The sequence below is a fragment of the Miniopterus schreibersii genome (assembly GCF_964146895.1).
Source record: "Miniopterus schreibersii genome assembly, chromosome: X".
Lineage (NCBI taxonomy): Eukaryota > Metazoa > Chordata > Mammalia > Chiroptera > Miniopteridae > Miniopterus > Miniopterus schreibersii.
In genome coordinates this window covers 81,556,908-81,573,498 of record NC_138104.1, presented here as the reverse complement: position 1 = coordinate 81,573,498, position 16,591 = coordinate 81,556,908, and the positions used below count along the sequence as shown (strand labels likewise).

At 55.8% G+C, this 16,591-nt stretch overlaps 1 protein-coding gene across 2 annotated transcripts in view; it reads right to left on the bottom strand.

Moving 5' to 3' along the window:
* Positions 1 to 737, bottom strand: part of BCOR (BCL6 corepressor) — an 83,886-nt gene extending 83,149 nt beyond the window's left edge. The window contains exon 1 of one of the 2 annotated variants that reach the window (XM_081126107.1): positions 597 to 737. The gene's annotated coding sequence lies outside the window, so the exon portion shown is untranslated. The remainder of the gene's footprint in view (positions 1 to 596) is intronic. The other variant, XM_081126106.1, reaches the window with a different exon arrangement.
* Positions 738 to 16,591: the final 15,854 nt, after the last annotated feature.

The following is a 16,591-nucleotide window of genomic DNA, read 5'->3' as shown; positions in this document are numbered from 1 at the left end:
GGGGAGAGAGTGGCTCCAGGTCGCCTCGTCCGGGTCTCCGTCACCCTGCCATGCTCAAGTTCCCTATCGACTGGCGTTCGCGATGCTATGGTGGGACTGAGTGGCAGAGGCGGAGGGCGGGAAATTGGGAAGACTGACCGTGCAGCCCACCCGGGACGGGGAGGGGGAGGAGGCACAGGAGCAATTCCCCCACCTCGCAACACAGTGCACATATCGCCCTTCCTCTCTTCTCCTAGCACACATTCCGACTGCGAAAGCCATTACCGCCGGCGCGCGAGAGACTTTTTAAATATTTACAGCCCGCTCTCCGCACGGTAGCCTGATCCATCTTGTGGGCGCGGAGGCGGGGCGCGGGGCTCCGCTCCCGGGGAGGTGAGGAACAGGGGAGGGGGGGTGCCAGCGGCCTCCCCCGCCGCCACCCCCCCCCCCCCCGCCGCCCTGGGTCCTCCCAGAGCTCCCCACCTAGTCCCTTCCAGGTGGGGAGAGGGCAGGAGACTGCGCGCAGCTCGCCTGGGGCCCTGCCGGGGCCAGAGCATGGGGGGGCGGGTAACGTCCGGGAGGAGGGAGGGCCAGGAGGCTGATTTAAAGGTTCTCACCGGGAAGCGAGCAAGGCACAGACCTGAGAGCCGCCGCGCGGTGAAATCCGAGGAGCTCTCTTGGCGAGGAGGGGCTGTCAGAGGCCATTTATCTCTCGCCAGAGTGGAGGCTCGGCTCCCACACCGCCCGCGAGTAACAATGGCAGCGATCAGCAGCTCTGCACGCGCTCCAGTGCATGAATGGATTGCGGAAGATGCCTGCGCTCCTCTCGGCTCCCGCGGCTCCCCGAGCGCCCCCTCCCCGCCCGCCGCCTCCGCCTCCACCCCCCCTCGTCGCCACCCGCCGGAGGTGTGCGCCTTGTGCCTTAGGGTTCGCGAGTCCGGCCCCGCCGCGCGGTCACTCTCACCCTGACCCCTGCTGCTGTTACCAGGGCCTTGGCACCTTGCCACCGAGTGTCATTAGGGGCTGAAACTTGACACAAGCCTTCCCGATACAAACACCATCGCCAGCCCCCTCCCTCCTTTAGCTTCCCTGGTGGCAAGTTTACTTTCAAGGAGTTGGACGGGTTTTGCCTCAAAGGCCGGCCTTGTGCAGACCTAGAGCGAGGGGGCAGGGTGGGAAGGGTGTCTTCACCTGCCCTGCGGCCTAGGGTGTTTGAAGGCTCCTGGCTGGCCCCCAGCGCCCGAGACCGGCGCTCCCTGCACCCCCCTTTGTAGGAGCTCAGCCACTGAGTCCCTGTGATGGGCACAGGCACACGCACTCTGGGCACCCCCACCGGGACCCACCCGTCTGGCCAATTTTCGGGTCAGCAGCAGAACCGTGTACTCAAATTCTCGGGGACTTACAGCCGGAGAATTGAGTTCAGAGAACGCCACAGCTGGTGCGAGGTCGGCCGCATAAGTGTTTCCCCTCAACTGTGCAAACCGGGTCTCCTAAAAGCCCCCCTCCAGTTGCTGCCTAGGGCTGGGAGCAACGGGGTCTATGGTGAGGGATGCTCCGAGCCGTACCGGGTTTGTTTTGGTGGAGCTAAACCAGAACTTGGGGGACGTTTGAGCCCCAGAGATCTCCGAGCCTCGGGTGCGTCAGCCTGGGGAGGGGCGGGGGAGGGGCGCTCAAGAGGTGGCACTGGCAGCAATCCTAAGGCAGTGCCAAGTCGCCTGAGAGAAGAGACGGAGCGGAGTCCCGGTGAAGGGAATGCAGCCACACGTGCGCAAAGAGCGCGGCAGCGTAAAAGCGGAGACGCACTCCGAGAGGTAGAGCATGACCTGCCGACCCAGAAGACTTGGCGAGGGCAGACTCTTGAGAAGCTGGCAGCGAGACAAAGCGGGAGGAGAAAGCCAGGGAGGCTCCGCCGCAGACCCGGAAACACAGGCAGCAGCAGACGCCCGGGCCCGATGCGGAGGCGTGTGCAGCCAGGCCCTGCCTGGCATACCCAGGATTGGGCGCCCAGGGACAACTCAGACTCCCAGCGGGGCCTACTGCCACAGCTGGTCTCTGTTGGGCCTGGGCTGGCTTGGCGAGTAAGCTTGGGGCCTTTGCAGCAGATGGCGGGGTCCCCGGGGTGATCTTAACCGATAGGGACCCCTCTGGTCTCCGCCCCTCCCGGAACCTCCAACAAAGGTAATAGGGGTTAGAGGAGCACGGCTGAGAGTCTCTGACGTGGAGGTTTTGGGCGACTGTTTATCTCATTTGAAGGAACTGGAGAACCGCCACCCTCCACCGAATTAACATTTGGGCTTCACAATCACAAGACCCTTAAGGCACAGTCCACGCCCTGACTTTACGACAATCGGGAATCCAGACTGGACTTCCCGCAACGAAGAACAATGTAATGTGGGAAGAGGCCCCAAGCCTCAGGTTTTCCACTGCTCCCTCCCACCATCCGCACAATAGTCCCAGCAGCAGCACCCCCCCCCCAGCCAGCAGCGCGCTCCACTCACTGCCCACCCCCCAGCTCCACAGTCCCTGGCAGCCGTGGTGGAGCGCGCCTCTCCACGAATGTAGCCGAGCGCTTTCCTTTCGCTGCACCCACCCCCACCCCTCTCTCTCTCTCTCTCTCTCTCTCTCTCTCTCTCTCTCTCTCCCCTCCTCGCCTGCCCTTCCTGTCTCCCTGCTGGGTGTCCTCAAAACTGCCTAGCCTCAGCGCAGAGTCCCGGCAGAGTGGGGATCCTGGGAGATCAAGCGAAGGTGGTCAAGGGAGAGGAGAGGGCCCATAATGAAGGAGGGAGCTCATGCCTGACAGAGAAAGAGGCCAGCCAGAGACACAGACTGCCCGAGAGGGGGAGTATAAAGGGAAAGCCAACGCTAATCCCTCAGCCTGCCTACTTGGGGCCTGATAGTTTACAAAAGCCTTTTCCCTGAGTATTATCTCATTTGCACCAGCCTCACAACCAGGCTGTGAGGGAGGTAGGGCAGATAGCATTACCCACACTGGCAGAGGAGGGAAATGGGGCCCAGAGAAGTTGAGAGACGTCTGTACCACAGTGGCAGAGCTAAGAGTGGTGAAGGAGGCCCGAGGCCTGGGCTTTCCTGTCCCCAAGTTCACTTTCCTGTTCAATAGCTCTGTGTGTGTGTGTGTGTGTGTGTGTGTGTGTGTGTGTGTGCGCGTGTGTGTGTGTGTGTGTGTGAAGATCTGTGTGGAGGGAAAGGGGATGGCCAGACAGGAATGAACAGTCCAGTTAGGGAAGTGCAGGAAGGAAGGACACAGTCCCACACCTCTTCCTCTACCCAGGTCTCACACAACAGCCCCTGCTCTTTCCATAGCAGCTGGTGCTGCCTGCCCGGGGGTGAGTTATCAGTGCCTGGCGGTGCCTTCTGCAGTGGCCATTCCGGAGGTCTTGTATCACCCTCCCCCCTACCCCCCCCCCCTTGTCTGCTCCGCTCTCCTCTCGCCTATCATCCCTGCCCCCAGCCTCGGTTGCAGGATGCCTTGCGTCCAACTGTGGTTTCCGGGCAATAAAACAACTATTAAAGTCTCAGGCACGGCTGGTGATTTGCATCACATCCTCTCGTGCATGGATTCAATATTTAATACACAATATTGAATAGGATATTAAAAATCAATAGCTAAGGACCCCTAGGGAGGCTGCACAGTGCGATCCTGCTTCAGGAACACAACCAACTCCTCTAAAAAGACAAGGACGGCAAGTTCAGCCAAGCTGAGCCCAGCACCAGGGGAAGTGAGGAGTAGTGGATGCCTCTCAGCTTCCGGATATGCTTAACTGCACCATTCTCCTACGTCCAGCTAAAGGGAGGCCAAAAGAATATGTCCCCAGGCTTTTTGTGTGTGGGGGGGGGGTAGTGGAATAGGGTAGAGTTTGTTTGGGAGCAAGCTACCAGATGGATGGAGCTGCTTTTTTGTTGCTGTTTACACTTTGGTTTTGGTTCAGGTCTGAGTCCTGCAGTGAGCACTCAACTCTTCCCACCATGATGGCTCCTTCCCGGGGCCTTAAGACATCCATCACCATAGGCCCCATAAGGAGTTCCTGGCATAAGCTTTCAGGGAGATGGAAAAGGAATTCCAGTGGGTCAGAATATTCTTTGCACAGTAAAAGAAATGTGAATGCCTGATACCAGGCTCAGAGTTGCAGGGTCTTCTGAGGCACCACCAGCCTTCAAGACAGAAACCTTCAGGCCATGTGACCTGTCCAAGGGCCTGGTGATGGCTGGGTGCTGACAGAAGGAAGGGGACAATGACTATGAGAAGGAGGCTGGGACATTGAAGCATTCCTGCTCCAGAATGAGAATCCAGATCGTGTGTAAAAGAGCCAGCTCCTGGACACAATTATCTTTTCAGGCCCGAAGAGGAAACACATATTACTCTTTATCAAAACACAGAAATACACTTTACTCCACAGAGAAACCAGGTTCTCACAGACTGCTTGGGTAGTGGTAAAGGAGAATAAACATCTTTGAGAAGATTCACTTTTTTCCACTACAGAAAGAGAAGAGAAACTAACAGTGGGAGACACATTTAGGTTATCTGATTGGAAAGGGCTGGGGGCTTTTAGATGCTAAAGAACTAGGTGAACTTGACCTACGGAGGTGCTATTCTAGACACCAAGTTAGTATATTAACTTTACAGAGTCCCTTTTTATCACAGCTTAACTGAAATATGGATTGAGTTGGAAATCTTATTCTGTTTATGAATAGATTGAAAAGACATCTCAGGAAAACCCCAAAGTGGCGATTTGGGTAAAAATTAGAAGGGAAGGAAAGTGGCGTTGGGAAACGACAGTTAATGAGCCAGTGGTCTTGCCTCTTGGTTCCCTAACAGTACGTTGTCAGAGAATCATCAAAGAGATGAAACAGGCACCCTTCTCAGAACCATCACAGGAAAAGCTGACGCTCTCTGGCTGCTACAGATCCCCTCGGTGGTTCACAGCTCCAGCCCTCTGGGAGTACGCCTGTGTGTATTGCAGCCACTTTTCCAACATCAGGCTCTGGGCCTGTGAAACCCATCAGCAAAAGTTCTCCTCAAAGGAAAAGACATTCTAAGGTAGATGTTGGATACAGAGCAACTGCACCAGCCATTAGCAACTTCTCGAGTCCTTCAGCACTACCAAACTACCTTACTTCTTCCCACCTTGGCCACGGGGCCAGGCAGACCCACAGTTAGGTCCTAGCAGGGACATGTGGCCAGGGTATGAGACAGCTGACTAAGAGAGAAGGGAAGCTCAGCTGCGTGGACCCAAGACCCAGGAGGGCTTCCTGGTACTAGCTTAAAGCTGACCCAGCTTAGGGAGGTGCACCTCCAAAATCCACTAAGGCCGACACATTCCCCCCAGACCCACCTGGTACTTCAAACCTAGAGGGAAAGTCATCTTATCCTATTTGGGTGAGCTAGGCCCAAGTTATAGGTGATTGCTTTTGCATGAAGGACATACACATTGTCCCAAATGCCAATTGGAACTGGGAGCAGAGAAGGACAAGAGGTATCTTTGTGCCTCCCACCAACCTACCCTTCTATAACATATTCCTGGAACGAAGTGTAGTTGCTAGTGGAGTTATTCCCGAAGCCTCTCTGGGACTGCCACTACCTCCTGATGCAGGACAGCGAGGAAGATGGCTTTCTGCCGAGAGGATCCCCTAGATAGTATTCACACTGGATAGCATTCACCAAACAACGAGCCTCAGATTCTGGTGCAAAACCTCACAGTTCAGATAAGACACTACCTCCCGTCCCATGCCCCCCCCCCCAGAACTGCTGGGGTGAACACGGAGCCTGAGGCCAGGGTCAGCGGAGGGACTGTCCCTACCACCAACAAGTTGCCACCCCAGATAACAGCTGTGGGGTGGGGTGGGGAGGGGAGCCACAGGCAGCCACGACTGAACGGTTGCGATCTAGAAAATTCAACAAGAGGCTGCCGCCAGGGCTCCAATTAGCTGAGCCAACTGGGAAAGCAGAGAGTGAGGCGGCGGCCCCGCCGATCCTGCCCGGGGCGAGCAGGCAGGCGTAGGCGCGGGGCCTCGGAGCTGCAAGGGCGGCCCTCGCCCGGCCCCTCCCGCGGGCTCTCGGAGCGCGCCTGGTGTTTACACACTGTCCTTCCGACACGGGATCAAGTTTCAGGCCGCGCCGGAGGCGCCGGGGCCAGCCACAGGCCCGGGAGAGGGGAAGAGCTGGAGCGGGATCTAAGGCTGCGTAGCGCGGACACGAAGGCCCGGCGCGCGTGGGCACAGCTAGTGCAGAGGGTTCCCCAGGGGTGGGGCAAAGGGAAGCCCACTAGGCAGGGTGAACGGGGTCAGGCGGGGCTGCGGGGCGCAATCCGGGGGGCGAAAGCATTTCCGAGTCTCAAGAATAGAGTGCTTTTGCTCACTCCGGCCAGAGAACTTACCCCTGGGAGAGGAAGGACCGCTCAGAGCGCCCTTGTAAACTCTGCCACCCTCCCCCCAGTGCCTTTGATATACTACCCGTTCCAGGCCATTGTTGGGGAGGGGAAGATGGTCTGTGGGACGGAGGAGGAACGCGCAGTCCGAGACCTCCAGTTTCCCTCCGCGCCCTGGCCCCAGGGCTGCGGAGGCCGCAGGTCGAGTGCTGGATGGCTCCCCACTGCGCGCCTCGGTGGAGCTGATAGCCCGCGGGTGCCTCACGCCGTCAGGCGTTGGCGGGGGAGCTCCCAGCCGCACAGGCACATTGTAAACAGCTGCGTGCACGCCCTCCCTGCCCGGGCTGAGAACCTCACCCAAACACCATGTCGCCTTCTCTCAGGCTCCCGGCCGAAGCTGGGGGTGGGGGTGGGGCTAGACTTTTGTAGCCGAGTCTAGGGAAAGAGCCCCTCCACCCCCAGGCCACCGGGGCCTGGGAGCCAGCGTTCTGAACCTGCAGGAGTGCGGGGTGCTGTGGGGAGGGGAAGGAGCCAGCGCCTGCCCCCTCCCCACTGAATGTCTGCTTTGTTCCGGAAAACAAGGGAAGCATTAGGCTGCTGCCCCCGGGGAAACACAAAACTTCTTTTTGAATCTCGGGAAGGGCGGTTGATTGCGCTACGGGGCTCCAGAGACAGACCGAGGAGGGGAAAAGCTGAGAGGGCGGGCGGAGACAGGGAGACTCCGGAGAGGGGACGACGGACAGAGTGTGGAGGGGGGTAAGCCGCTCAGGGTGACCGAGAGGCAGACCCGGGAACCCGACTCGGCGCGAAGGTGCCGCGCGAGTTCCAGCGAGCAGCCGGTCCGGCCAAGTGGCGCCGGCCCAACCAAGCGGCCGTGCCAGTTTCCTGCCCTGCCCAGGACCGCGGAGCAGTCGGGGACGCCGCCGCAGGCTGGCCTGGAATCTCAGGACAGCGAGGGTGGGGTGGGGGTGCGAAGCCACAAGTAAACCCCAACTAGAACTTTCTGCACCTCACCCCCACGGACCCCGAGAGTGGACCCAGACCCCAGGCCTGTGGGTCGTCGGTTCTGGGCTTTCAACCTTGGGGGGGGGGAGAGGGCAAGGGCCCAGGCCCCCCGCGCGGAAGGTGGGGGGCAGTCTTGTGTCTTTGGTCTCATTTGATGACAGCTAACCCGATCGGCTCCCAGGCCGGCTATGCAGTTCCGAGGGGGGCGAGTCAGTTCTATACTGGCCGGTAGGATCGGACAAGGGGGTGAGCGAAAGCAAACCTGGAGCTTGCTCCCTCTCCAGGTCCCTGTCCTCCCCCCGACCGCCACCCTCACTCGCCCTTCCCGCACCTAAGGAAGGGGAGGGCACCCAGGTTCTGCCCCACCCCTGCGGGGCGCTCCCCTCGGCCTCAAAGCTGTGACCGAAAGCAAGGGTTTTTCCCCTTTCCCTTGGGCTCGCTGTGTTTCTAACTTCCTCTAAACCTCCCTCCTCGCTCCGAAAAGCCCCGAGGAGAGGAGCCGAGAGGAAGCACGCCGCTAGTGTGCGAAATGAAGACCATGTGTGGGGACGGCGGCATCAGAGTGCAGCCGCTGGGGATGGGAGGGGGGTGGCGAAGGCCCCCGCACGGCCCAAGGCTCGGGGCGGCAGCAGCCAGCGCCTTTGCTCGGCGTTGGGGACGCGGAGCCGCAGCAAGAAGCGGCTAAGCGGCTGGGCTGGCCTTGTGGCGGGCGGCAGGGCGGGGTTGGGGGCTGGGGAGGAGGTGCGGGGGTTGCCACGCCGTGGGGGGTGGGGGGCGGGGACGCAGCCTGGGCTTCCTGGGCCGCAGCTGCCACCGAGGGCGCAAGAGCAGATCGTGCTCGGCGGCGGTGGTGGCGGCTCGGGCCCGCCGCGCTCGCAAGCTGAGAATCAACAAAGGGAGGCAGCGGGCGAGCGGGGGAGGGGCACCGCCGAGCGTTCGCTGGCTGCCGTGGAATAATAAAAAATAATTAATAATGATAATAAGAGAAAAATCCCCGGGCTTTCATGGCTCTGGGTTTCTGTGTGGCTGCAGCGGGAAGCGAACTGTCCTTGAGGCGGACTCTCTCGCCTGGTCTGCCCGCCCCTCCCCCTCTCTCGCCCCCTCCCCTCCCCAAGAACCGGGAAGAGAAAGGTCTGCAGCTGACAAATATTATCCATTCTCCCCATCGATCGCGGAGTGTACAGATGTGAGCGCTTGATGTGCCCGCGGAGCCGCGGATCCTCCCTGCTCGCTCGCTCTCGCCCAGGCTCCACTCGCCACCCCCCCCTCCCCCTTTGTTCTCCTCCCCTTTCCCTCTCTTTAAATAGATTTCAGGGCGCTGCCTGTTGGAGAGCAGCTGGCGATCTCTCCCGAGAGAGGGAGCGAGCGCAGCCCGAGGTGCCCTGTCACCAGCCTCCCCTCCCCCACGAAAACACCCACAACACCCACGTCCACTGCTCCGCGAGTCTCTCGGGAGCCTCTGGAGCCCTCGTGGTGTTCCCTTGTGTCAGTGTGTCAATGTGGAAGAGGGAGGGGACTGGGGACGTGCCGGAAGAGCTGAGGGTCGGGATCTGTCCTCAGCAGCAACAGGGACGCAGCCCGGGTCACGCAAAAGGGACAGTTTGCCCATTAGGGAAAGTCGGCGGAGGAAGCCCTTTATTCCTCTTTTGCAGATGGCAGATTAAGCCAGCAGTGTCCGGCCTCAAAGGGGACGGCCGCTCGGGGAAGGGTTAACCCGTCGGCCAGTGATCGCGGGCACACATGCGAGTGCGCGCGCTCTCTCTCGCGCGCGCCCTCCCAGTCCGCCGGAGCGCCGGCCACAGCCCGCAGTGCGCCCGGAGCTGAAGGGGGGTTTCGGGGGGGGGGGGAGGGGCGGGGCGGGCTTAACCAGGCCGCTCGACTGAGCCGAGGCCACCTCGCCGTCTGTCACTTAAATGATTGTCCTCCGCTCCGCTCGGTGCGGTCAGTAAGGGCTGTTAACAGGCAGTTGCAATCAGTTTCCGAAAGGTCAGCCAAGGTCCTCCGGCTCTCGCAGACGGAAGGCATTACGAAACCGCTTTTGTATCTGCAGGCACTTTAGAAAAAGAGGCGAGGAGGGGCGCACCGCAGCGCCGGGGTGCTGTGAGCCCCGGGAGAGGGGCGGGGGCCGCAGAGCAGGGGAGCTCGCCACCCCACCCTTGGCGGCGGGGAAATCACGCGGCTAGTCACCCAGGCCCTCCCAGTTTCGATGGGGAAGCAGGAAGGAAGACGGGGAGCAGGCGGCAAGGGAAGGAGAAATGGGAGGAAGTGTGAGAGGCGTCCTGGTGCACCTCCCCGCCCGGCCTGCAGCCCACAATAGGACACGAACAGGGGCAGGCGGTCTTGGGTGCGGCAAGACCCCGCTCGGACACTCAGGTTCTCCTGACACTGGGAAGTGTGGCGAGGAGTGGTTGGGGGGAAAGGAGACCCTGGCAGAGCATGCGAGTCCCCGCGCAGTGTCTGAAGACGCTGCTGCCGCTGCCGCTAGAAGTCGTCCATCAGCAACCAGTCCAACCTGCCAGTGATAATGTGCGATCAACACCAAATCACCCCCGCCAGGCGCGATCCATCATCGCTGCGCGCCGCGGGCCCGCGTGAGGCTGACTCGGGGCTGGGGGCGGGGGGCCGGGGAGCAGGAGGCGGTCGCCTAGCGCACTAGAACTCTTGGCGTACCTTGCTGCCCCTCCCGGAGGCCTGTACTCCGGCGTTCATAACTCTCCAAGTTCCCCAGCAGCGCAACGCAGACCCGGTGGCTCCGAGTTCCCGGTGCAGGTCACTTAGGAGCCCGGTGTCCTCTGCGCCCTACCCGGGTCACACCCTACAAAGCCGTCCCTTCTTCGGAGCTATTCTGCCTGTCCCTTCCCCCTGCTTCAGAAAGCCAGGCTGGCGGGAAATTAATATTTAATATCATGAAATTGATTAAAGGGCTGGAAGCCGACGACGGGGTGGGAGGAAGGGTAGGGGCGTAATTAAAGATCTGAGAGTCGTGGCCGCTCCTCATCTGCCCCAGCCGCACGCGGCCTTTGTGAGGCCAAGGCAGGGTCCAGTGAGGTTGAGCCTGGCGGTCCCAGGGCGGTGGCCCGGCGGGGGTAGGCTGTCCCAAGGAGGCAAATAACCTAAGCGTACCTGGGCCTGCGCGGAGAGCCGCGCCTCCCTTGCCCGCCTGTATGGTGGACTCATGGGGTACCAGGAGCCTGAGGGTCAGGTGCTGAAGCTCCTCGCTGCTAGTTGGGCATGGAAGCGCCTTCCCTGCCCCCCAGGGTCCTTAAGGGCGCACCCCCCTCCGCAACTCCAAGGTCCCCGGCGCAGCCTTCCGTTGGGCTCAGCTCCAAGGCCGCCCAGCCAGCCGCTGACCGGGGTCTTCCAGGCCTCCCACGCAGCCCTTCCGAGTCAGGTCCACTCAGTTCTGTAACTGGGGTATTCTGAAGTTGAGGCTGCCCGAAGCTCCCGCTGGTTCTTTCTCCTCCAGGCCGCACCCCGGGCCGCTCATGCTCGGGGCAGCTTAACTCGTTCAGCTGCACTGCAGATGGGGCCTGCCGCTCCAGGCGGCGGTCTCCTGGGAGTCGTCACCGAACCAGCTCGGCTGGCCGCCTGTCGTACCGTTTATGATTACTGCGCCTCCCGGGAGGGGTATGGGGCTGAACAAGGCTGTTGGTGGGTGCGCTTGGGCCACTCGAGCTGGCGTGCTACCACAGGAGGAATTAGGTGGGCGCAAAGTCAGCGGGAATCCGTTGGCGCTTCGCTACGTTTAGGAATCGGAAAGGGGGCTCCAAAGGGCTTCTTTGAACTTTTTCTTGCATAAGATGTATTTTTTGGTGAACCAGTCTGTCTGAAAAGTACGAACAAGTGTGCAAAGGGAAGCGTAACAAGCAACATTTTTGGCCCTAATCAGTTGGGGGCGAGAAGGGCCTGCTAGGCTCCAGAATCGCTGGAGGAAAGGTCAGGACCAGGGAGGATTAGGCCCAGTCTTGGGTTTATTGCTGTACTTGAACAAAGCACTGGGGGCTGCCTAAACTGGGGCAACAGAGAGGTAATTAAAAGAGGGGCTGCAGAAGAAAGGAAAGGCTGGCTGGCTTTGCTGCAGCCCACGAGGGTGGAGGAAGTGTTCAACGTTAGAGTAACAAGATTGTGAAAACCTTATGCAAAATGAGTTAATTTCACCAAAACAAAACAGAAATGTTCACATTTAACCTCACGCTGAGCTGATAAGCAACATGCAAACTTTGGATGGGACCTTGAACCAGAGGGAGGTGTCAGCTGCAGTTTCCAAAAGGCAATGGGAAGCTTACCCAAATGGGGAAGCTTTTCCAGGTACTTCTCTCTCTCCTTACCATTGTGATTCTACCGGCAGCAGCTGCTCCCTAGGGGGTCCATTCTGACCTCCCAACCTGAGCCCCAGGCGAGATCACTCAGAATGCACCGCATTCATCAATGCCATTTCTGGTAAATTGGACTTACATTTTGGTGTGTCCTAGGAGAAAGGCAGCCTACACAGTGCACATACCGATGTAACAGCAAATGTGATGAGCGTCACTCATTCTGTAGCGTCTACTAGATAACGTTAGGGATTTCACAACCCGATGTACCAGATTTTCGAACACATTCCTGATTTCAAGGGCTCTGGGCCCTGTGTCTTAAATGGGCATGATCCCCCCACCTGCAGTCACCGCTGTTGTGGAATTGTGTACCAAAGGTATCCTAAGGCTTACTGGCCAGACTGCCAAGGCAGGAAGAAATGGCTTGGGGTGAAGCCTGTACCCCATGGTACTCGCTGGTCCTGTGTCCACCGTGTATAGTCACGCAGCCATCCCCCTCAGGTTCTTATGTCAACCAAGGCCTGTCCCTACCTCCTAGTACAGGAGTCTGGGGGGAGTTGGGTGATAAATATGCCTTTAGGATCTATCGAGGGAGGTCGCCCGTCTGAGTAAGTAGCAGACTTCCTGGGGCGGACGGGGGTCCCTGTGGGCCAAGGAGGAGCAGCTTCCTCCTTCCCCGGGGACACAGCTGCGAGCACTGGCTGTCCCGGAGCAGGCAGCCGGTGCAGCTGCACGCCGGCAGCCATCTTGGCCCAGGCGGCGCGGGCGGCGCTGCCCCCAGCGGTGGGACCCGAGCAGCCCCGCCGCTCCCTGCGAAGCCCCCTTCGCGTGGCAGTTCACCGCGGGCCGGACGCGGGGCGGCTGCTCCTGGTTAGAGCGCGGCCTGCAGTCGCCGCAACGCCAGAGCGGATTTCAATGCGGAGAAACCACCTCTCGCGCCTGGACTCCTACGCTGGTTGACAAGTTATCACCTTTCCCGCGCACAGCGGGCCGGCCAGCGAACCCTGGAACTTGGACTGCTGTCCCCAACTGCCACTTGCGGAGGCAGCTGGGGGGGTGGGGTGGGGGGCGCGAGCCCTGCAGTTCTGTCCCCACCGCGCAAGGAGTTTCTAGGTAGCTTTCAGAGCAAGGGAGAATTAGAAAGCTACTCCTCTTTAAGGGATCTTGCTGGGAGAAGACTGCCACTCTATTTGGCCACTTTGGGAACGCGTTTACGCTAAGGGCAAGGCGCTGTGTTCGGTTCTAGGGGAATCCAGAAGCACGAAAGTGAATTTTTTAAAAAGACACCCCTGGCCCTCAAGTAATTTACAGTCTAGCTTGGAAGGCAGACTTGTAAATGACTAACGAAGCACAAACAAAAAGAAACGTGAAATGAATGTAAACAATAGGCATGAATCCTGCAGTAAATGGCCTGGGGAAGGGCCAATTAATTATTTAAAAAAATAACCTTTACTTCCAAAAATGTAGAATCTGTTCTGGGAGGGATGGGGAAGATAAAAATTTACTAACACTGGATAGTTCCAGGATTCCAAGGGATAATAGTCAGCACTTCTGAAAGGTTGATGTTTAGGAAAAATGGTGAAAGTTTATTTAAACTAAGCAAAATACCAAGAATCAGAAACATTGGATTCCTTTCTCAGCTTCTGACATTAGCTGGGTGGCAGAGATGCAAATTTCCATCAACACACAGTATCCCTGTTTGAAATCAGTAGAACTCCCACCATACCATAAAAAGAAAAGTTTTAGAAAATAAAACTAAAGGGAAGATTAGAAACTTCTAAAAAGGCTTCAGACTTAAAGAAAATGGAAATTAAAAAAAGAAATACACATAACCACAAAGATCAGTTTATTTACAGATGGTTTCTAAGATGTGAACATGCAGAAAACTGTCCCAAGATGATTTGTACAGAGGTTGGAGAGTGTGGGAAAATTAGTCACAGGTCAAAGAAAATTAAGTAAATAAAAAAAAATGAAGCAATTATTGACTCCACGGGGAAAAAATCGTACAAAAAAGTAAATACAATCACTGAAGCTCATTTGCCTCAGCAGTAAACAATATGTACGTGGTCACAAAGTAAACACTGGAAATGAATTTAAGAACAAATTATGATATAGCTCTATTGTGAGAATGGGGGAGGAGAAGTATGATGCAGAGAATAAAAATCCTCCTCTACCATACAAGGAAGTCAACAGATGACAGTCACCATGGATTATTTAAAAGAAGGCCACACCTACATATTGCTTAGAAATATGGTATTTTCCAGAAGAAACAGGCAGAACAAGGGATGGGGGTGCCCACAGGGGACTGCTTTTTTTGCACCAAGCCTTTACATATTATTTGGCTTCATAAACTTTGGGTAAATATTCCTTTGTGAAAAATAGAAATTAATTTAAAAAATTAAACACATAGAGATGACTAAAACTCTGAGAACTCGAGTCACAATGATGTAATTAATGTATTTTGAAACTTTCTTCCTTCAACATACCCAACTCAAATTACCCAAAGTATGGAAAGAAATAGACAGTGAGGTGAATGGATTTGGGGCCCCTGGCCTATACATTCCTGGTTACCAGGGAAGAGCAAGTCATTTCTATTTGCCCTTCCCATTTATGGACTTAACTGTGAAAATAACTTTCCAAGGTAATGGAATTCTGAAAAGCAACACAGTTCTCCATAGAGTAAACGAGAGTAAGCTTTACAGGGCTTATGTACAAGGCTTCTGAAGGCTTCCCACACCAGCCTATTCCTGGCACCAGAAAAAGTCCCTCTTTGGAGTTAATTTTGATTAGGAATTGCTTTCTCCGGATGATCCTCCACTTTTAAATGCAAATTCTCTCCATCCATTACACATCAGTGTGAATTTTAGTTCACAGGTAACTTGTTAGGATGTCAAACTCTATTACACCACCTGTTCGGGTCTTACACTCAAACACCTTACACCCAGCACTTAAAGGCCTCGAGTTAACAACACCCCTTAAAGGCTTCACATTCAAAACCAAAGAAAACATACCCCCCCTCCCCGCCCCAAATCCCACCTTGCTAGCTAAACAAGACACTTAGGTAGGGTGACACCCATCTTTTTTTTTCTTTCTTTTTTTTTTAACGCCAAATAAAACCTAGAAGCGACCCAGTAATTTATGAACATTGGACCCTGCAGATGAGAGGTGACAAAACAGAGCGAGTCAATGGGCCTATTGCACCAACCTGCTGGGTCAACACTGGCTTGGGCTGCAGCCTTTGGCTGGCCTACTCTGCTTCCAAGATGCCCTTTTGACCCCCATCCTGCCCTGTGTCACCATCTCTTTTCTTCTTGATCAGAGAGAGAATCTGTTTCTCCTCTGCTCTGAGAACAGAACTGCCACTAACCTACTCTGTGACTTCGTAAGAATTGGAGAAATGTGCCCAGGAGCCTGCATTCCAGCCTTAACTCCCTGTCTTGGCCCCGGGGCCTTTGTGTAGTGCACAAACTGCACAACCTGACCCACTGGTCCTGCTGGAGAAGCCAGCTTACTTCAGGGGCCACCCTGAATATCGCTTCATTCTGACCCACAAGGTAACTGCTGAATCTGGGTTTCTTTGGTGCCTAGCATAGAAACAATTGGCCCTGCAGACCAAAATCACCTGAAGGAAGGCTGGGGTGAACTAGGTACCTCCGGGTGAGGCCAGGAGAGGGACAGGTAGGTCAGAGTTCACCCAGAAGCTCTCCACTAATTCTGGGACTTCTATTTGCATGGAGATCTAAATCATGAGCTTCGTTCCCGAAAGCCTAGCGGAAAATATAATCTTCATGAGTGAAAAGGAAAGCAGGCCAGAGGGTGCACATGCCTTTTGGATTTTCAAAAATGGGAAAATGAACAGATTTCACATTTAGGGAAGGTGTGTCACGTTAAGGGAGCCAGAGAAAATAATAACTGTTGATTCCCAAGCCAAACAGAATCATGTTTTTCTACCATGTTTCTATCTCTGTCTCCTAGTCGAGCCACAATGAAATAGCAGATCAAATAGCAGATCAAAGGCAGAGGCAAATACAATTATGTTGCCTGTGAAACCCCTAGCATGAAATTAGAAGTCAAACTTTCCATTCAGGGGTTAGAGACAAGGATAATGGGAACCTGGGGCCCTAGAGATGTACCCAGCCTTTTTCAGTCACAACGCTATCCATGCTGGATATTTAAAACCACACCTGGGGGTAGGGGACAAACATTAAGTATTAGAGTAATTTATTATTAGAGTAATGTACTATTTTTTCCACACTTCCTTTAGGAAATGCATTGACTACGTTTCTAGCTTTGTACCACATAAAGATATCTGTTGGGGGGAAAAATGATTTGTAAGCAAATATTGAAAATAACTGCCTGGAACAATAAAGGGTTACCACAGATTCCCCCCAAGATGGTGGGCAAAGGATGGTGGCAGCCAGATTGCCAGTCCTGCCCCTTATCCACTTTCCCTTTCAATGCTGAAGGGCCTAAAACCCATCCAATCTCACCAACCAATTCTTCCTCAGTCCTTCCCACACGTCACAAGTTCATGGAGAGAGCTATCCTTTGATCTTCTATTTCTCATAAAATCCATATTTGCTTTATGGCTCTATTTCTTTTACTCTGGCCTAATTTTAGCTCTCTGCCCCTCCCTCCATAATTTATGCGGCCTCTGTAGGGTACAAGCTCCTATTATAACATAGACTATTCTGTTTAGAGCCACTACTAATTAAGCTTAGCTCTCAAGAGTGCCTGACATGGCTTTCTTTCTTTCTTTTTTCCCAATGGCCACAAGTTCTTTGACACTCTTCCCATTGAGAGGTAGGGCCTATGTCCCTTCCTCTTGAATTTGAGTGGCCTTGTGACTTATTGTAACCACTAGAATATAGCACAAATGATGCTGCTGTGTGACTTCTGAGGGTGGGTCAG